At 44.9% G+C, this 22,792-nt stretch overlaps 1 pseudogene; it reads right to left on the bottom strand.

Annotated features, from left to right (window-relative positions):
- Window positions 1-2,776: 2,776 nt before the first annotated feature.
- Window positions 2,777-5,244, bottom strand: LOC136545904 (glucomannan 4-beta-mannosyltransferase 1-like; annotated as a pseudogene).
- Window positions 5,245-22,792: the final 17,548 nt, after the last annotated feature.

The following is a 22,792-nucleotide window of genomic DNA, read 5'->3' as shown; positions in this document are numbered from 1 at the left end:
TGCATACTACACAGGAATTGTATTTGAGGTTGTTTTCAGCTTATCTCTTTCTTATGTCAACAGCAGGACTAACAAAGTAACAAGCAGAGAAGGGGCCATGTCATCAAACTGCACATGAAAGCTTATTTGGAAAAGATATATTCGTTTTCAGATAATAATCTCTATTTTATTTACAAAAAATATTTATGTAGCATTTGCATGGTTTGGGTGAAGGGCGGGCCTGGTGCAAGCGGTAGAGTCTTACCGCCTGTGACCGGAAGGTCCCGGGTTCGAGTCGCGGTCTCCTCGCATTGCACAGGCGAGGGTAAGGCTTGCCACTAACACCCTTCCCCAGACCCCGCACAGAGCGGGAGCTCTCTGCACTAGGTACGCCCTTTATTTGCATGGTTTGGGTATGTGTGGCTTTGTAACTTGTAAGGGTTCCTACCTATTTTTTCTTCTGAATATAATGATATGTAGCTCCCTGCATATTAAAGAAAAAGTATTTCTGCAGCATTTTCTAAAGTCAAATGTCATGATTTCTGTTCTTAGGATCATTGTCAATGCTTAAGCTACTATAGTCCATGTAGAATGTGGCAGGTCATAATTTGATCTACCATTTAATATTTTTGCCTGATTAGATAGTAGCATATTTCCTTGTTGACCTGACATTCCTTTTTTTTCTTTCTTTTTTCTTCCTTTTTCAAATAAATGTATTGTACACTACCTTTTTCATGCCACGAACTCCTGTTTTGAAACTCTTGTACCACTTTTGTAGGCATTTGATAGAGAAGGAAAACTAAGGGCAATTTGCGGTGGTGGAAGGTATGATAGATTGCCTTCAACATTTGGAAGTGAAGATATACCAGCTTGTGGCTTTGTATTTGGAGATGCTGTTATAGTGGAAGTATGGCATGTTCTGTCTTATCTCTGGTTCTTTTCTTTTTAGAATTATAAGCAATCTGGTTGGTGTAATATTAAGTTCAGGTTTAGATAGATGTTTCATGCAGATATAAGGGCAACATCTGTTAATATGAGCCTAAACAATAACCAATTCAAGACACTAGCCATCACAAGTGCTATGTGTGTGCTAATTCATGCAATGTGGAGTCTGGAAATAAAAGTCTAATACTTAACAACATGAATTAGCAATAGTTTTTCTTAATAAAAGTCTGAGTTGGGAGTCTGCTGTGAAGAAGGAAAGGTGTCTCTGGAGCATGGTCACGGCCTGCGTGCTGTTGGTGCCAGAACTGGGCATGCATTAAAAGTAGTTTTCGCGTGTGGTTGGATGCTTTGTTTGGCTTGTGACGTTTGTGATCTAGTTAAAACGCTTGTGGGTTACGTTGGTCGTTTTGTGCCGGCTAGGTGAACCCTTTGTGTTCATTCCAGTTAGGCCTTTCCTTAGGTTCAGTGCATTTTTCTTTTGGATTTACAGACTGTTGTAATTTCGTTGCTTTTGAGTAATGAAATTCGGTTAGTCCGTGGTGGAAAAAAAGATAACATGAATTTCTTGAAAAGTATTAGTGCAGTTTATACATCATTTTGAGTTTGAGGTACTGCTTCAAGGGAGTGGCATTTATTTAATTGTAATTTGTGTTCTAACAGCTGCTCAAAGAAAAGGGTCTTTTGCCTGATCTGTCTGCGTCAAGTTGATGACATTCAGCTTGTTCGGGAGGCCGTAAACGATCGTGGATTATTTACTGCTGGCTGGTTTGGTGTGAGAGAAAAACATTGTTCCTGGCTGAAAATTTACGATCGTTTACGAGCAAGCGAACAGGATAATTGTCTTCCCTTTGGACGAAGAACTTGAAGGACCGGCATCCAGTATTGCTTCCTCTCTGAGAAAGAAAGGGCGTTCTGTTGACCTTGTAGAAGACAAGCGTCTCAAATGGTATACCTACCATATTTTCCCTTTATTTATTGCTGTGTCTGAAATATCCATTTTGATACTACCAGGGTATTTAAACACGCAGAGAGGATCAATGCTAGCAGGCTGATATTGGTTGGAAATTCGGAGTGGGAGCGAGGCATGGTTCGAGTAAAGATACTATCAACCAGGGAAGAATTCGAGGTAAAGGCAGGTGAACTAGAGTGATTGTTTTGCTGATTATGAGGATCACTTCAAAAAATCATGGGTTTTCTTTTCCTTCTCTCTCTGTCATTTGTCTTAGAAGTCGTGTAGATACATGGAAAAGATACTACTCATGGTATGAACCTATGCTCTCTGTGTTGTATCGTCATTTGTTTAGCTAGTTTCAGTAGCGCTAAGAGTTATCAACAGACGTTGTAAAAATGTTAGGTGTTATGCTAGCCTCGGCTAATGCTGCTGGTGAGTGAGATGGATAAAATCAAACCGGAGCTAGCTAGCCCTGGAGTACCTGCTGTAACAGTATGTTCTGTGAGTAAATTGTTGCTGCTGTTATGTAAGCCTGTAACAACCAATCATATTCATTCAGAATGCATGAGCCAGGTAGTATGTTCATTTGACTGGAAGTATACATGACACATTAACGTACAACCTACAGTGACTGAGGTCCAGCTTGGCTATGAAGCCTTTTTTTTGTTTTGTTTTGGTTGAATCTGTTTTTTCCTTTATAATGTAGCATTATAAAAAAAAATCTGATTTATCATGACTATTCCCCACGCGATCGATACAAGGCTACAAATAATTTTAACCAATGTTAGGGACTTTGGATCACAGGCACTGACAGTCGTCGGCGCGCTGTTGGTGGGTTGGTCAGGACTCATCATGACTCATGAGACTCATGAGGAGGGTACTCATCATGACTCATGAGACTCATGAGGAGGGTGCCGTGGCGCCAACGTAGCCGAAGCCAACGATAAAGGCCGCCGCCGATTGCAGGAGCAGGTACAGGTAGTAGTGGTCGCGGCCGAAGAAGACAATGTCGTAGACGGCGCAATAGAGCAAGCACGCCCCCATGGCGAGCTCCAGCACATGCATCTCCCGTCTGGTGCTGCAGCACTTGCTCCGGAGCACCTGCTGTTTCTTCTTCCTCGCGACAACCGGAGCAGCCTTGCCGCTGCCGAGCTTGTCGGTGACCACCCACTCGTTGGCGCGGCTGGCCTCCAGCAGGCCGATGACGGCTGCCTTGGATCGGTGCATGGACATGACGTTCTCGAAGAGGATCCAGAAGATGAGGAGGTGGCAGGACCTGGGCGTGCAGGCGGCGTTGAGCAGCGTGATGAGCGCCGGCACGTACATGGCCACGTACTTGGGCAGGCGCACGTCGCCCTGCACCAGCACGCAGGCCGGGATGACGACGCAGTAGAAGAGAAAGGTGACGAGGTGCGCCACCATCTTCCCGACGAAGAAGAAGGCGTAGAGGAGGTGCAGCTTCTTCCCCAGCGACACCCGGTCGCTGCGGAGGATCTCCGGGAGCACCTTGCGGAACAGGTTGGCGGGGCCGCAGGACCACCGGTGCTGCTGGTAGCGGTACGCCTTGAAGGTGCTGGGCAGCTCGTTGCGCACGACGAGGTCGCCGACGTAGACGAAGCGCCAGCCGCGCAGGCTGGCGCGCACGGCCAGGTCCATGTCCTCCACGGTGGTGCGCTCCTTCCATCCCCCCGCGTCCGCCAGCGCGGCGACGCGCCACATCCCCGCCGTGCCGTTGAAGCCGAAGAAGGCGTGGCAGGCGGAGCCCACCTCCTGCTCCACGGCGAAGTGGTAGTTGAGGGACATCTCCTGGATGCGCGTGAGGATGCAGTCGTCGGCGTTGACGTAGCGCCAGCGGGCCTGCACCAGCGCCACCCCGGGGTCCCGCCGCAGCAGCGGCACGGTGCGGCGGAGGAAGTCGGAGTCCGGCTGGAAGTCGGCGTCGAAGATGGCCACGAACTCGCACTCCCTGGCGTAGTGCTTCTTGAGGCCCTCGCGCATGGCGCCGGCCTTGTACCCGTTGCGGTTGCTGCGGTTCTCGTAGCGGATGCGCACGCCCTTGCCCGCCCACCGCGCGCACTCCACCTCCACCAGCTCCCTGATGGCCGGGTTCGTCGAGTCATCCAGCACTTGAATCACCAGCCTGTCCGATGGCCATGACATCCCGCACGCCGCTCCAATGGACAGCCGGTACACCTGCATGCATGCGCGTGTTTTTTTATTGCCCCATTGGTCAAATGGCCATTAGCATTATTTCAATTTTGCCCCATCGGATTTTCAATCCACGGCTATGACCAATCTTCTCTCGACGTTAATTATCTGCGTCACGGTCACGGACAGGATCGCTAGCAACAAATCGTGAGAGTTGACCTCTCAATGCAGGATGATATATATATATATATATCCTACTGCTGCCGTATATATATGCAAAACGAATGCTCCAAAAGTAATTAATATTCGTCATGAAAACAAACAGAACTATATCTAGCCATTTCTTCTTCATTTCTGTGGCTTGTGACGTGGGTGGGTGGGTGGGGGGGGGGGGGGGGGGGGGGGGGGGGGTAGAGAAAAGAAATTAAAAGAAAAACAAGAAACGCGTCCAAGTAAAGAAAAATAAAGTAGCTTTAGTTTCTAGCTTCTACATCAATGAGAAACATTTTAAAGAGAATATCACGCAGCAACTACTAACTGCACACGAGGAACGCACGCATATAGTACGATGCAGCGTGCTTGGGGTGATCGATCATGCATGCTACGCATGGAATCATGGACGCTCCGACCCCTTTCAGTTGTTTGGCGTGCCGGCTTCACGCACGCTTTCTTTTCTTGCATTGCGCCGGTACAAACAAACAAATACTACTTGTACGAGTACTGCAATGTCATACCATACTGGTGTGCATTTATTGTGTGCCAATGCCAATCAACTAGTAAGAGTATACTACTAGCTGATTGGCATTGGCACACAATAAGGAAGCAGAAATCTGAATTGATTGCTAGCAATAATAATCAAGCGTTCTCGCTCACCTGCCCCTCGTTGAACATGGGGATCTGGACCAGGACCATGGGGCACCAGTGGTCGTCGTCGCCGGCCTCCAGGTCGTCGTCGTCGTCCAGCATCATGCGCTGCTTGCGGCGGTGGCGGCGCAGCCAGAGCCCGGTGATCACGGCCGCCATGTAGAGGCGCTCGAGGAAGAGCATCAAAGCGACATGGCGGCGCAGAGGTACACGGCCAGCTGCAGCGTCGGCACCACCACGGACCACCGCACCGCCTGCCAGGCCGCACGCATCACGGACGACGGCGGCATCGTCGCCGGAGACCGACACCCTGATGCGGCTGCCGCCGCAGCACCCAACAACCCGAGCCTCCTCATGGCTCTGCCTTATTATTAGCTACAGCTTGCTTGCTCGCCGATTAATAGCCAAGAACAGTCGCCGTGTGTAGGCAATAGGCATGGATCCGATGGCAGAGTGCACGTACTACGTATACCGTGGAGTGAAGAAGGGCTGTCTGTATGTGTATGTGTATGTGTATGTGTATGTGTATGTACTCCAGCCGTAGAAATAGTACTGGATGTGCGGTACAGTGCGGTGCGTATATGGCGGACGATAGCGTACACGTGCACGCGCGTACACGCGATGCATGTCATCGATCAGCTGTTTGCGGCCGCAGCCCGCGGTACAATTGACATTGGGCCCATTGGGGCACAGCTAGCTAACACAAGCACAAGGTATTATTAGGACCTGTTTGGCAGGGCTCCTCTCTGGCTCCGGCTCTGGCTCCTCCAGAGGAGTCCTGCCAAACGTTTTCTTGAAGGAGCCGTTTTTCAGTAAAAAACAGAGGAGCCGGAGCCGTTTTGAAGGAGCCACAATTTGTGGCTCATCCAAAACGGCTCCGGCTCCTCCGGAGGAGCCCCTCAGGAGGAGCCGTGCCAAACAGGTCCTTAATGCAACTGCAGCACCTACGCGCCTTGATAAATATAATAAAATATAAATATAAGTATATGAATATATCCTTCTCCATCTTATGCATCGTCTATATGTACGAGATATATTAGCCTGTTCGCTTGTTCGTAAACGATCGTAAATTTCCAGCCGGGAACAGTATTTTTCTCTCACACCAAATCAGCCAGCAGTAAATAATCCACAATACGATACGGCCTCCCGAACAGGCTGTATATAGATATAGATAAGAACCAGCTCCTGTGACATCTTCTTCCATGCATGCCTCCTGCTGCCTGGCTGGCACATCACAGATTCACAGTACTATCTCCACCCAGAGATACAGTTCAAAATATCTTTAGTTTGACTAAGTTTACAAAAAATATTATCAGTATGTATGGCTATAAATAGCAGGTATACAGTAAAAATATATTTAGTGACAAACCTAATGGTATTATTACTCTATCTGTCCCAGTCTAACTACACATTTTGCTTGTCGAAAAGTCAAACACTTTTAAGTTTGACAAGTATATTTTAAAAAAATACTCTTATGTATTATGTGCATAAATATGATTAGATTAAAAGTAGAATATTCATAATAAACTTATTCGAAGTACAATTATTGATATTATTTTTCATATTATTGATCAAACTTAAAAATGTTTGACTCCTCGAGAAGCGAGATGTGCACTTATTTTTAGATAGAAAAGTTTTTAGTATAATAAATTTTATTATTGTTTTATATAAATTTAGTCAAACTTAAATCATTGAGCTTAGCAATATTAATTTTAGAATGACATCTTTTTAGGATGAGGGACTGAGGGACTATATACTACTGTATAAGATTAATTAAAGTCCCCTTAGGGTGGCAAACCATGGGCCACTTTGATGCAGCTCCTAGGAGACTTGGCCCTCACACTGTAGCAGTATTAGTAGGGTCGAAGATGCCCCAACACTAGGGGCCTGTTTGCACTGGCGGAGCCTCTTGGAGGTGGAGCTGGGCTGCTGCCCCCCTACCCTAAACAAATTTCTGAAGCTAGCTGTAGTGAAGTTATTTAGCACAAGACTTAAGGTATCAACTCATCCATAATCCAATCACGTCTTTTCTATTTCGCCGCCTCTTCGTTTTGTGTCAGGCTCCGCCGCTGCCTGTCTGGGACCGCTCCTCCAACAAAAAAGTGAATCTAGATCTCCACTACTGGAGCTGAGATCCACTGGAGGATTGTTTGGCAAAATAGATAGATCTAGATCCACCCAAAGGCATTTTGGTTGGAACTGCGTAGTTTGCCCTTGAAATAGGCCCACTTATCAACATCTCAGCTGTTCTTCCTCAGGCAAAAAAAAGCGCGTGGGCCACGGTTGCTATTGCTCCTTGGATGACCGGCGACGCGTTGCTGCTTCGACAGTCGGATCTCGCGCTGCTGCTCCGACCGGCACGGCGTAGGGAAGGGCTAGGAGCGACGGCGCGTGGGGCAGCCACGACCGCCGAGCACACGCGTGGCGCTGCGGACACAGCGAGGGGGCACAACGCGTTGCCAGGCGGGACTCCACAGCCGAGCGCCGCACGCTGACAAGAGCGCAGGACGTGCACGACAGAGCACAGGGTCGGCGGGGGCAGGACATGCGCGGCGGAGCACGGGCTCGGCGGGGGCTTACACGAACGAGCTAGACACGCTCACGACCTAGACACGTGCGCAGGGGTCGGCGGGGGCAGGACGTGCTGCAGATGTATATTCGGGCGTACATTGAATTCACGAACGAGCTAGACACGCTCACGATGTCTAGTGTAAATAAATTTTATTTTTCATGCTGGTTTGAAATTGTTTAGTATATCATCTAACATCTTATTTGGACATGTTGCAGGTATCGTGGGAGCCATACGATGGAGAGGGGGCACTTCCTTTTCAGTTGAGCAACATATGTGGGTGCGACGATGACTTCTACAGGATGAGGTGCCCTCTAATCTGTTTCTATACCGTCGAGTTCCACCTGCCAGATAGAGTTACATGCCAATTTGGAGTGCGACAGTTTTGGCCAACGGCTCCGTACTCGACTGTCGTTGACTTACACAAGTGTTTTGCTATTTCAATTGTCTCGTGATGGTCCATTTCCATTAATTCCTATATAAGATTAAGTAATGATGACATACGTGCACTTTTAATATGGTGACATGTACATGGATTGAGAAACTAACATCGTACGTGACGTGTAGGTTGAATCGTCAGAAGAACAGGAAGATTTTTGATTGGGAAGAAGCATCATCAGTACTACATTAACAATGGGAGCTGTTGCACGACAACATGGATGAGAACAACGAGTCGCACATGAACTGTGAGTACAGGCGTTACCAAGCTTGGTACCAACGTGCGACACATTGCAGGCTGAGGCTATAATGGACAGAAGATGACTACGCCGACATCGAGTCCTCCGACGATGAAAACACGGCGTACGACCAAACTACTCATGTAGGAAGGCAGTGGAGGCAGGACCAATCTTGGACAGAGTGGTAAGTCAATTACCTTATTTTGCTATGTTAAGTTGCATAGCCAATCATTTAGCTAGGTTTCCTTATCATTGGTGCACCTTCGAGTCGTAGCATCCTTATAATTAATTTAATCATGCAACATAATCATGCCTTTAGAAGAGGACTGGATGGAGTTTGATTTCTTCCATTCTTTAGAGAATCTGTTCTGTTCATAAACCAATCATTTAGCTAGGTTTCCTTATCATTGGTTTGGATGTAAAAAATAAAAATTGAACAGACCTACTACTAGCCGTAGATGTCAACCAGCTAGGTGTTTTGAAGACAATTCAGTACAATAGATGGAGTTGAGGAACTGGTTAGGAATTAACTAGTACTCCATACTAGATTAGTAGCAGTCCTCATTTTTTAATGTCCACCACAATCTTACTGAGAACTTTGTTGCAGGGCAATACCCTCAAATGCTCGGTTGAAGACATTAAGCGCTTTCGTCCGAGGGTTAGGGACGACGAAACGCGTAACTTCCTAGACGTAAGATTCAAAATATTCTTTCTAATATATTATTAATACGTTAAATTCTTTCAGTTAACATAATTTTGTATAACAGAGACTGTCACGTCAGCTATGCCGTGCGGCTGCTCGTTGTGGTTGTAGGACACCCACGATGCAAGACGTGCACGTTCCTTTCACAGGCTTAGGTTCATCTAGCCAAGTACCTACAGGGTCCATAGGCATTGCATACGAGGGCGAGGATGAGGACAAGGACGACGATGAGGTGGACCTGAGGCACGAGGAGCTTGGCCCGTCTCAGCTCTAGGACGCTCTCTTGACTCAGCCTACACAGCCTTCAGGCACTAGGCGACGCCGTCCACCTGACCCTTACACTCCAGGCACCAATGCTCTTGGTCACAAGGGTAAGGGTAAGACTAGGAGGCAGTGAGAGTTTGTGGTAGATGTTATTATGCACTATTATGGACTTTGTGGACTGTATGGACTATTATTATCGAATATGAACAACTATGGACTACAATTATGGACTGTGTGGACTATTAATATGCTCATGTATACGGTTTTAGATGAATGTGGCATATATTTCTATGTTTGAACATGTTGTGAAAGCATCTAGGCCTCTAGTTGGGTTTTTTGTGATTAATGACAATACGAGATTACTATGATTAACATATGTTTTGCAGAGGCAGTTTAAGTAAGGTCATGGTAATAGTAATTGATTGGGAAATCATGGTTGTCATGCCCCTATGATGGAAATCGTTTTGATTTTCAAAGGATGGATGGCTAGGTTAAGGATGGACTAGTTCTAAGTGTCGTTTGGTGTTGAAGAGACACTTAGAGTAGTTTAGGACTTTGTTTTTCCTTTGGCCGTACTATTAAGGAGGGTATGGACTAGTAGCTTGACCTAGGTGAGTCTAGTGAGTTAAGTGTGGTGCACACTTATCGAATCTAGCACTAGGTAGCTCCAGAGTAGCCCTAAGATCAATTGGAGCAAACTTCATTCACATATGATTTCGAGTTGTGACCGAACACTAAAGGGTGAGTCCAGTTAGTTCATTTGATCAACTGGAGCCGTCTGGTTGCGACCGAACGCTGAGTGAAAAGTGACCGGACGCTGGTTTCCTACATCCGATCAACTTAGTGTGGTTCCAGAGAGGGAGATTCCTGATCGGACGTGTCCAGTCAGTGCTGACTAGACGCTGGTCAGGATTCAGTAACAGACCGGACACTGAATAGCAAAGTGACCGGACTCTAGGTGCTAGCGTTCCGGTCAACATCAGTAAGGCTCCCGAGAGCAGTTTTTATGACCGGACGCGTCCGATGAGTACTGACCGGACATAGGTCAGAGTTTGGTCAGAACTTAACTGCTCTTTCTGACACAGTGGCAGGGATAACTGACCAGAGCATCCAGTCATCTCGTAGAGTGATGACTCAAGCTCCAAATGTTATGTTTTGAATGAGAGGGTATAAATACTTACTCCACTAGTCCAAGGGAGGTCTCTTGCCCATTTGTTCAACTGAGAAACACCCTTGAGAGTGCCAAGGAGAGCAAGAGCCTAGTGAGGTGATTGAGATTTGAGAATCCAAGATTAAGGCCTCATTAGTGCAAGGAGAGTAGCAAGTGTGCATCCACCCTTCTCATTAGACTTGTGGTCAAGTGAGAGTTCATGCTTGTTACTCTTGGTGATCGCCATCACCTAGATGGCTTGGTGGTGATCGGGAGTTTGGTGATCATCCAGCAGAGCTTGTGGATGACCCAACTTAAGTTGTGAGCGGTTGTGGGCGATTCACCACGACAGAGTGTCGAAGAATTAGCCCATAGAGAGCACTTGATCCTTGCGCGGATCAAGGGGGAGCTACACCCTTACGCGGGTGCTCCAACGAGGACTAGTGGGGAGTGGCGACTCTCTAATACCTCGGCAAAACATCGCCGTATTCCTTCTCCTCTCTTTACTTTAAGCATTTACATTTGAGCAATTCATTTCTTGTCTTTATATTCTTAGAATTGGCATGCTAGAGTAGGATTAGAACCTAGGGTGCAAAACTTTTGTGTGGTAGAACAATAGGAACACATTCTAAGCACAAGGGGTGAAGTGGGCTAAGTGTAGGGTTTAATTATTGTAAATAATTTTAGAATTAACCCAATTCACCCCCTCTTGGGTATCTTGATCCTTTCAATTGGTATTAGAGCCTCATGCTCACTAAATTATGGTTAACTACCTATAGAAAGATGTCCCACGGTGATGGACCTCCTCCTATCTTTGAGGGAGGTTATTTTCCTTATTAGAAAATCTGCATGGAGGCTTACTTAGAAGCTCTAGATGTTGGAATTCTTAGAGCCACACACCTTTAAGGTGATGAGGTCAATTATGAGAAATGGAATGCAAAGGCTAGAAACACCATCTTTAGATGCCTTTGCAAAGATGTGTTTAACCATGTGCGGAACCACAAGGACGCCCATGCACTATGGTTGGACATTTGTGTGATCCATGAGGGAACAAAGAGTGAGCATGAGGAACGCTATCATCTTGTCATGAAAAAGCTTAATTGTTTTGAGATGCTTTCTAAAGAAAGTGCTAATGAGATGTACTCACGCTTAAATATTCTTGTAGAGGAAGTCAATGGGCTTGGACTTACACAAATGCAACCATCCGATGTTGTAAGAAAGATCTTGAGTGTCCTCCCCATTGACAAATATGGGCACATTATGACCGTGCTACATCAAGGTGATCTTTCCACCGCTACACCAACTCAAATATTGGGAAAGATCAACACACATGAGATGTATATGCACATCACACCACAAGATGGCTCTTCTTCCACCAAGAAGAAAGACTTGGCATTCAAGTCTAGCCAAGAGAAGGGCAAAGCAAGAGTTGAATATGAGAGCTCAAGTGATGATGAAATTGATGATGCAAGTCTTGCTCTCATGCTAAGAAGAACCGCCAAGATGCTTAAGAAGCTCAACAAGAACGGTGTCAAGTTTAACGGCAAAAAGAAGAAGTTCTTCACTAGCAATAGAAAGAAGCCAATCTCCAAGATGGATTGCTACAATTGTGGAGAACTTGGTCATCTAGCTCATCAATGCCCCAAGCCCAAGAAAGATATGTACAAGAAGAAGTACAAGGGCAAGAAAGATGACTCAAGTGTTGAAGATAATGATGAGAAGAAGAAAAACAAACCATACAAGAAGAAGGATGACAAGAAGAAGGATTTCCACAAGAAGAAGAAAAATAGCAAGGCATACATCGTCGGTGATTGGCTCATGGATATTGATTCATCAAGTTGCTCATCCGATGATGATAGTGAGAATGAGAAGGTGGCCGCTATTGTGATTGACTCTTCACTATCATCACCGACACCACCGCCATCATCCTCTACACACCTATGCCTTATGGCCAAGGGTGAATGAAAGGTACAAAGCAATGATGATAGTAGTGGTGATGATCATGCTAGCAATGATGATAGTGTAGTGATGATGAATTTGAATCACCTTCATATGATGATCTTGTCAAATTGCTAAATCAATACACTAAGATCATTAGAATGACAAGAGCTAAGAATGAAAAGCTAGAACTTAAGAATGACTCTCTTTTAGCTAAATGTGACATAGCGGAAAAAGCTTGTGTTGAGCTTAGAGATGAAAATGAAGCTATGTCATCCAAACTCAAGGAGCTCAAATCTTCTAAGAAGGAGCTTAAAGAAAAATATGTTAAACTAGCTACAATATGCTAAAAGAAGAATATACAAATCTCAAGATCAATCATGATAATCTTGTTGTTTCTCATGAGCTATTATCCTGTGAGCCACATGATGCTACTAACCATGTTGTTAAGATTGATATAGCTACATCATGTGATGATTTAATTATTGAGAGCATTGAGCAAGGTTCTAGTAGCAAAGGCAAGCAAGTGGTTGAGTCTGATAACTATGATGAGTATGTCAAGATCAAGAATAAGAATGAGAAGCTCAAGAAAGATCTTGAAAAACTATCAATCACCAACACCATTGTGATAGAGAACCTTGACCATGATAGTGATCTAACTCTTGAAAATGAGAAAATTAAGGAAGAGAACAAGAAACTTAAAATGGAGAAAAATCATGAAGAACTCAAAGAAGAGAACAAGAAGCTCAAGTTGGAAAAAGAACATCTCAAGACTGGCTTGAGCAAGTTCACAAGAGGTCAACATCTTCAAAGTGAGCTACTCATGAGTACCGTAATGAAGATGGATAGAAGTGGCATTGGGTACTTGGCACATCAAGAGAAGAAGGCTCAAGCTCACCACCAACAACAACACAAGTCAAAGCCAAAGCCAAAGAGGTGTTTTGAGTGTGGACAAGAAGGTCACTTTGCCCATGAGTGTCAAACTCCACCACCACAACCCTTTCCCAAGCATGCTAGACCCTTTGCTTTCAATGCTCATTACATGCTTAGAAAGGATTCTAGTGGAAAAATGAAAGTCATGTTCTTAGGACCTCCCAACAAGAATAGGCCTAAGAAAATTTGGGTTGCAAAGTCACTTATTGAGAAAGTCAAGGGCCCTCAACAAGTTTGGGTCCCTAAACAATCTTGATCTCTTGTGTGTAGGTGAACTATAAGACCGGTGCAAGTCATTAGGTAATTGATAGTGGTTGCACTCAACATATGACCGATGATCCTCGTATGTTCTCCTCACTTGATGAAGAAGTTGATGGTCAAGAAAGAATTACATTTGGTGATAATTCAAAGGGCAAAGTTAAAGGATTGAGCAAAGTGGCAATATCAAATGATCATTCAATCTCAAATATGCTATATGTTGCTTCATTGAGCTTCAACTTGCTATCTATTGCTCAATTGTATGATCTTGGCATCCGATGCTTGTTTACTGAGAATGAAGTGGTTGTATCTAAGAAAGATGATGATCAAGTTATATTCAAGGGATTTAGATACAACAACCTATATCTAGTGGATTTCACCTTCGAAATGCTAACTTGAAGACATACCTATTCACCAAAATATCACTTGGGTGGCTATGGCATAGAAGACTTGCTCATGTTGGGATGAGCTCACTCAAGAAGCTTATGAAGAATGAATTGGTGAGAGGGTTGAAGGATGTGAAATTTGAGAAGGACAAGCTTTGTAGTGCATGTCAAGCCAGCAAGCAAGTTGCAAACACTCATCCTACAAAAGCTTTCATGTCAAGAACAAGAGTGGTAGAGCTCCTTCACATGGACTTATTTGGACCAACAACTTACAAGAGTTTGGAGAAAATCTCTATTGTCTTGTGATTATTGATGACTACTCTAGATATACATGGGTATTCTTCCTTCATGGCAAGACCAAAGTTGCATCATGTTTCAAGAAGTTTGAAGTGAAGCTCAAGAAGATAATGAGTGATAATGGAAAAGATTTTAACAACACAAATATTGAAGCTTATTGTGATGAGGTTGGAATCAAGCATGAGGTCTCCGCAACATACACTCCTCAATAAAATAGTATAGTAGAGAGAAAGAACCAAACACTTATCACACTTGTAAGAACAATGCTTGATGAGTACAATACACCTGAAGCTCTATGGGCGGAAGCTATCAACACCGCATGTTATGCATCCAACCGCCTATTCTTTCAAAAGTTTCTTGGCAAGACACCTTATGAGTTGCTCAATGGGAAGAAGCCAGACGTCTCTTTCTTCTAGGTGTTTGGTTGCAAATGCTACATCTACAAGAAGCGGCAATACTTAGGGAAGTTTCAAAGATGTTGTGATATTGGCTTTCTTGTTGGTTACTCATCAAAGTCCAAAGCATATCGAGTATTTAATCATGCCATGGCTTAGTTGAAGAAACATATGATGTGGAATTTGATGAATCTAATGATCCCCAAGGAGCACATGAGAATCTTGATGATGTAGGTGATGAAGCATTGAGGAGGGCTATGAAGAACATTCCGGTTGGAGACATCAAGCCTAAAGATGATGAAGATGATGTACAAGTGATTGATCCACCTTCTTCATCAAATGTGTCATAAGATGGTGATAAAGATGGGAGAGTAGAAAATAAAGATACTCATGTTTCTCATGATCAAATGGTGGCACAAGCTCAAGATGTTGATGCTCCACAACCTCCCCCTCAAGTGGTTGATAGAAGAAATTCACCACTACTACAAGCTCATCCATAAGATCTCATCATAGGGAGTCCTTCAAAGGGTGTAATGACTCGATCTAAAAAAACTTGCTTCATTTATTGAACATCACTATTTTGTCTCTTGTGTTTAACCTAAGTATGTAGAAGAAGCTCTTCAAGATTCGAATTGGATAAATGTCATGCATAAGAGTTGAACAACTTAACTCACAATGAAGTTTGGACTCTTGAAGAGCGACCACAAGGTGCAAGAGTCATTGGAATAAAGTGGGTGTTCCACAACAAGCAAGATGATCAAGGCGTTGTAGTGAGGAACAAGGCAAGACTAGTTGTAATGGGGTTCTCTCAAGTTGAAGGGTTGGATTTTGGAGAGACCTTTGCACCGGTTGCAAGACTTGAAGCCATTCGTATCCTCCTTGCATATGCATCACATCATGAAATGAAATTATATCAAATGGATGTTAAGAGTGCATTTTTAAATGGCTTCATAAATGAACTAGTCTATATTGATCAACCTCCTGGGTTTGAAGACCCTAGATATCCTAACCATGTTTATAGGTTGTCCAAGGTGCGATATGGGCTTAAGCAAGCCCCATGGCTTGGTTTGAACGCCTTCGGGATTTCCTCATTGAGAAGGGCTTCACCATTGGGAAGGTCGACACCACACTATTCACCAAGAAGCTTGATGGAGAAATCTTCATTTGTCAAGTATATGTTGATGATATAATCTTTGGATCATCAAATGAAGATTATTGCAAAGAGTTTGGTGATTTGATGTCGAAGGAGTTCGAGATGTCAATGATTGGAGAGCTTACATTCTTTCTTAGTTTTCAAGTCAAGCAAATGAGAGAAGGGATTTTTATCTCTCAAGAGAAATATACAAATGATCTTCTCAAGAGGTTCAATATGAATGAATGTAAGCCAATCAAGACACCAATGCCATCTAATGGACATCTCAACCAAGATGAGGGAGGTAAAACGGTTGATCATACTCTCTACCACTCTATGATTGGTAGCTTGTTATATTTGACTGCATCTAGGTCCGACATCATGTTTAGTGTGTGTATGTGTGCTAGATTTCAAGCTAATCCTAAGGAAGCTCATTTAGTTGCCGTTAAAAGAATCCTTAGGTACCTTAAGCACACACCAAGCAATGGTCTTTGGTATCCCAAAGGAGCTAGATTTCAACTAGTTGGCTATTTTGATTCGGATTATGCCGGTTGCAAAATTGATAGAAAAAGCACATCTAGAGGGTGCCATTTGCTTGGTAGATCACTAGTGTCTTGATCCTCTAAGAAGAAAAATAGTGTGGCTTTATCCACCGCCGAAGCAGAATACATTGCCGTAGGTGCTTGTTGTGCACAAATACTTTATATGAAACAAACTTTGCTAGACTATGGTGTAGTTCTAGATACTGTTCGTCCTAAACGGTCGTTTAGCTTGTTTACACACCGTGTAAACGCTACACAGTGGTGCACCGTTTCCGTTTAATCACCCGTTTACCCCGTTTAATTGGCCGTTTAGCCCGTTTAATGGGACGTTTTGCCCGAATAATGGCTAAACGGTAGGTGACCGACTGTTTACCGTTTAGCATTTAGGAAAACTTTGGTTCTAGAAAAGGTACCTCTTTTGTGTGACAATGAGAGTGCGGTAAAGCTTGCTAATAATCTGGTTCAACACTCTCGCACCAAGCACATAGATATCCACCATCACTTTCTTAGAGATCATGTTGCTAAAAATGATATTTCACTAGAAGGTGTAAGGACTGAAGATCAATTGGTGGATATCTTCACTAAACTGCTAGATGAGGCTACTTTTTGTCAGTTGAGGAATGAGCTCAATGTGCTTGATTTTAGTTACTTCACTAGAAAATGAGCTTGTGTTGTCCCTTGCATTGCATTGTAATATACAACATGTTTAATTTTTGGTAATGCATTTAGGGCTTGTCTAACATGGTTAAGATAACTGCCGAAAAGCATGTGAAGAAGCTTAACCTTGGATCAAACTTAACAAGCAACTAGAATTACTTTCAAGTATTGCATTGCATATGCATGTGTGTTGTTTTATTGTTTTCTTTCGATTACCCTTTTATTGCCTATTTTCTTAAAAAGAAGTATAGCCTAAGCAAAAATATTTTGAAAAAAAATTTGAGGGTTTGAGAGAGGTCACTCACATCAGTCCCAATTGGTGTTTATTTGGGTCTTATTGAAGTTAGAACTTGATTGGGAACAGGCAACGCGAAGGAACATTGAAGATTCACTGAAAAAGAGTGACCAGACGCTGGACCGGACTTTGCTTCCAGCATCCAGTCAGTTCACAGGAGGTGAACCGTTGCTGCACAAGAGTGACCGAACGCTGAAACATTGCTCATCCTATGTCCGAAGCGAAGAAGGCATTATTAGGACGACCGGACTCTGGTTGCGTTCAATCAAGGGTAACTGGATGCGTCCTGGTCGTGACTTGAGAGTTTTTGGACCTCTCTATTGTCGACCAGACTCTAGGGTGCAGCGTCTGGTCGTTGCCACTAGAGCATTCCGGTCAGTAGAAATTGGTTGGATCTAGGACTCTATTCCTTTCTTTTTCTTATCCATCACGAGGGGGCACCATATAACCCTAACCACCATGTTCGTGTTTTTGCCCTAACCACGCCTCCATGCTATCCCGCCGACTTCGTCGTCGCAACCATCCACGTCCACGCTGCCTGCCCTAATCCAGCGTGCTCCAGCGCCGCCTGCCCATGCCGCCAGCTCATGTCGCCTGCCCATAGCCGCACCATCGTGCACCATCGTGCCGTGCCTCCCTCGACGCATCCATGCCGCACCCGCACCTCAGCCATGCACTCATGCCCTAGCACTGCCATGTTAGCAACTTAGCCGCGTGCCCGCACCGCAGTAGCATCACCGTGCCTGTGCCTGCGTCGCCGCCGTCATGTTCCACGCCATGCCAGCGACCAACTCTACCAATGCGTCTCTGCATCCTCGCTGGTGCCCTAGTCTATCTCTGTCACCACATCTTCTTGCCCACCGCATCGCAACTCCTAACCCCAGCCATTGTCGACCCGGTGGTGCCCCGTCGTTCGTTCCTCTGTTGATTGGTCATCGGTTCGCCAGTTCATTAGGTAGCAAGTGTAACACCCTCGGTGTTACACTATACTATTTTTGCTAAAACATTGCATATGCATCATGTTTATACGATAGTGTGTGAATTATAGAGTGTAAATCAATTTATGTGGCTCGAAACGTTCATCGAAAACACGAAACGGAAGTTATATTTTTTGTCGCGTTATATCGCTTAGAGTTCTAAATGAATTTTTACTGAACGGAAATGCTATAGAACACGTATGCGGCACTTTAATAAGATTGGTAGTACAAACTTCATAGGTGACAATGAAATACTTGCGGTCAAAAATAGGATTTGCTAGATAGCTTATTTGATAGCTTGGAAATCGAGGTCGACCTGAATCCGAACAAAGACTTGGTCACTTTCTTAAGTCGAAAATGGATCGACGGAGCGAAGTTTTAGAATTTTTATAGGAGAATCGGTTTAAGTGGTGGCATGGGTTTAGGGTTTGTTTTAGTAGCTTGAATGCCTTCTTGAGCGTAAAATAGTTGGTTTAGCGATTGAAGCCTTGAGATGGGTTTTTGGGATGCTTTAAAAAGCATGCAAGGCACATTCCTGAGCGAGTGCTAGGTTTGGTTGTGGTCACCGCCTCAATTTGGCTCGGCGCTGCTGCACTGGCCTGCCCAAGCGCACGTTGCTGCGCTGGTCTCATCTCCATTGCTGCACCGTGGCATGTGCTCACACACACCGCACACGTGCCACCGCCGCTGCACTGGCTTGCCGTTGGCTCCGTGCTGCAGGCCACGCCCACACCGCTACCGCGCCCAAGCACATGCCACCATGCTGGTATCGGCGGGCCTAGTTGCTTTGCTCTACCGCTGCCGCTTGCCTTGCTGTGTCCTCGCGTGGCTGCTAGCCTCAGTTGCAAGCACTGCATCACCCACGTGCGCTCTCGCTGCCAGTGTTTCGTCTGCCTATGTCGCTGCACCGCCTTCCCATCATCATGCCGCTATCACTTGTTCGCTATGTAGTTGCCTGTGCTACATTGTGTCATGTCAACACGCTGCTATGTGTCACGACCTGTGAGTCTGCATCGCCCGCGTATGTTGCACCGCTCGCATTGTGTCCGCCTAAGACGCTGCGCCGGCATGTGGCCATGTCACCGTCTCTTGCAAGTCAATGCGCTGTGCCTGCCGAGCCATGCCAAATTGTACGAGCACATGTGTCAGTCCCTGTGTGTGCCTTGTCCATTGCGTTGCGTGGCGAGCATCGCTCTGTGCTCCCGATCACCTCTGCCATTAATGGCGTCGCACCGGAGTCACCGGGCCACGCCAAGGCCAGCTCGCAGCGCTAGTCGAATCTATGTAGTTGCATGCGCCTAAGGATTGGGTAAGAACCTAGCTATGTGCCTGAACACTTCCACTGCTACTGCCAGCCAGTGTCGAGCCCCAATTTGAAGTTCCTTCACCGTCGGCCACTTTAAGACTCCATGGTAGCGCCCAGTCAAATTCCCCTAGCACCAGTCCACCTCCATCCAATTCGTTGGCCCTATACCTTCGCCCTGCTCCACTCTATCCCATGCACACCCCATTTCACCCTGCTACTGCTTGCTCAGCGCTGTTGATGTTGTCGCACCACCATCGTCGTCGTGAGGCTTGCCGTGCGTGCGTGGCCAGACTCGCTTGGTCAGTCTCTGGTCAAGACACCACATCCGGTAGGTTCAGGGTGAGTTGCTATTGCCCATCCTTGAGCTTGTTCACGTTGTCTGTGCCTTGGCTCACAGGGAATGTGCCCACCATTGTAGGGAGGAGCCCACCATCGAGGAGGGAGCTCAATACAGCATCTCCGTTCACCATGTCGCCACCCATCACTTTGGGTTTATGCCTAGGTGAGCATTGACTTGTAATTGGGGGCGGGGATGGGTCGGTCTAGCCGGCATAATCGCCCAGGTGCTAGCGCCGCCACACTAGTGCCGAGGGTTTCGCCTGTTGTGAAGACGAATTACTCCGAGGGCATATCTATGAAGTAACTGTCTATAGAAATATTGTCGTGGGTCTCAAGGTGGTTCATCGGTAGGTCAGGGGCGTTTTCGCAAAATGGCCATCGCGCGCGGGCCTTCTAGTCAGTGGGCTGGCATCGCTCGGCTAGGCTATGCCCCCACGTGGGCCACACCGGTGGACCGCGAGCACGCGCATGTTGCGTGGACGTGGGCCACGCCACGAGCAGTGGGCCACGGTTTGAAGCTTGGTTTTTTATTTTCCAATGAGCTGAAGCTTTGATAAATTGTAGTAAATCTTGTAGATGTTCAAAAATAGTGAAATCAAGTTTGTTAGGTTCACAAAAATGCCATCTATCTGTTAGTGTAGTTAGATTACAGCTAGCTATGATAATGATAGGTTCATAAATTCAAATTAGAGAGCTTAGTATTATGTAGATTAATATTTGTAGGAATTTTTGTGGTAAATTGATGATAGCTTTAGCCATGAAATTTTTATAGTAAGACCATTAGGTTATTATGTACTCACTATAATTTTTGTAGCCCTAGAATAGGTTGATAAATAGAGTAGCTATTACCCCTCATTTTATCATATATAAAATAAATCGATATTAGGAGTAAGAATGCATTAGTTGTTAAGATAATATATGGCATGCTTCATACTTGTTAATGGTAACAGTAGGTAACTTAGTACCTTAGTCGGTAGGAGTCACTTAGTAGCTTGATAGATGTATTTTATTGTTAGAGCTGATGTTGTCGTATTACTAAGTGTTGCATCATCATTTCATGCATGTAGATCATGAGTTGGTAGAGTTCGTGCTCATGGACAAATAGAATTATGAAGAGGTCATTGAGGAGTACGAGGAGGAGATCCTCATGCAGGAAGGAGCCCCGGAGCCTTTTGGTGCTGCACTTTGCTGACCCACCGCCTGCCCAAGGCAAGCCCCAGTACATAACCCTTATTTTAAATGATCACTGATTATATATGATGTTCATTTACAGTTACAGACATTTTATGGAAACTACATGCATAAATAAATCTACCTATGAGTCCTACTAGTATAGGTCGAGTAGCTGCTTTGCTTAGGATTTCAGTAGCGTGAGTAACCTGCCGTTACTCACAATAGGTGATAATTGTGATCACTCATGGTAAAATGGTGGAAAGGAAAAGTGGTGACGGGGAGGGATATGGTTTGGGTACTGGTGGGTATAAGAGATTGTGTCCTACGACCAATAGGGCATAGCTTGGTTACACTTTTTCCCTATCTATGTCGGTTAAGGACCGGCCATTGCATAAGTCACAAGGCAAGTCACCGATTTATTATCCCAAGCACATACTTGGGTATGGGCGTAGGGAAGACTTGTTGCTCTCTTGTCATGGGTTCTGCTCTTTCTAGACCAACGGATTGGAGGCGGGGATGATGGAAGTCCTTATACCGCACTAAGTCTAGGACTTAGAAGCGAGGGCTTAGAGTCCAAGTTTGGACAAGGACCTAGACCCCATGATAGGAGGGTGATGGGTTAGTCCTGCTTGTGCCTGGGGTACAAGCGGGGCATGTGTTTTCGGGGTACCCAGCTAGGGGCATTGATTTCGCGAATCATTGGGCGATCTGGTATGGCTTGTTTTGGGTCTAGCACCATAGTAAGAACTGAAAGATGAAAGGTGAAGAAAAGGAACTGATTGCTCAACTCTTGCTTGAAAGTAGAACATGTGCTTACATAGAATGGCTAGATAATAAATTAATACGGCTATTAATAATAACATCAATAAGGACTCACTATCAGTATCGCTTTCTACAAAAGGAAACTAGCAAACCATAAAGCTTTGCATACCCCTTGGAGTCGGGAAGCTATTCCCACTAGTCGGATAAGTCTTGCGAGTACATTGTGTACTTAGGGTTTATTTATCCATGTTGCAGGTAATGCCTGAGGAGTACCATTGTGTGAAGGATTCCTTTGGTGGGCATAGATGGATCCTTGTTCCTTATCAGTTAGATGTTTATTTTTATTCTGCTATTTAATATTCCACACTCTGACTTTGGAAATGTAATAATGTACTTTTTACGCACTCTAGATGTATGGAATGGATTAAGTATTGTAACTTGTTCTCATTATTTGATCCTTGGAAAAAAATGTGGATCTTTCGGGTTCTCCCTTGGGGTGTGCCCGACAGATACCACCCGCTGTAGCTTGCTTTTGGGGTGCTTAGTGTCTGGTGGAAGACGAGCTCCTCCATAAGTGTGTTATTTCGGGTGGTTCTGCCATAGCAACACATCGATTTCAATTTTGTACCTACTGCTTGCTTCCTAGGGTTTTGTATCTCTAGATGTATATTCATACTCACTAAATTATGGTTAACTACCTATAGAAAGATGTCCCACGGTGATGGACCTCCTCCTATCTTTGAGGGAGGATGATTTTCCTTATTAGAAAATCCGCATGGAGGCTTACTTAGAAGCTCTAGATGTTGGAATTCTTAGAGCCACACACCTTTAAGGTGATGAGGTCAATTATGAGAAATGGAACGCAAAGGCTAGAAACACCATCTTTAGAGGCCTTTGCAAAGATGTGTTTAACCATGTGCGAACCACAAGGACGCCCATGCACTATGGTTGGACATTTGTGTGATCCATGAGGGAACAAAGAGTGAGCATGAGGAACGCTATCATCTTGTCATAAAAAAGCTTAATTCTTTTGAGATGCTTTCTAAAGAAAGTGCTAATGAGATGTACTCACGCTTAAATATTCTTGTAGAGGAAGTCAATGGGCTTGGACTTACACAAATGCAACCATCCGATGTTGTAAGAAAGATCTT

This window comes from Miscanthus floridulus, chromosome 3 (genome assembly GCF_019320115.1).
Source record: "Miscanthus floridulus cultivar M001 chromosome 3, ASM1932011v1, whole genome shotgun sequence".
Lineage (NCBI taxonomy): Eukaryota > Viridiplantae > Streptophyta > Magnoliopsida > Poales > Poaceae > Miscanthus > Miscanthus floridulus.
The sequence above is the reverse complement of the archived record's forward strand: the minus strand, read 5'-3'. Positions and strand labels throughout refer to the sequence as shown.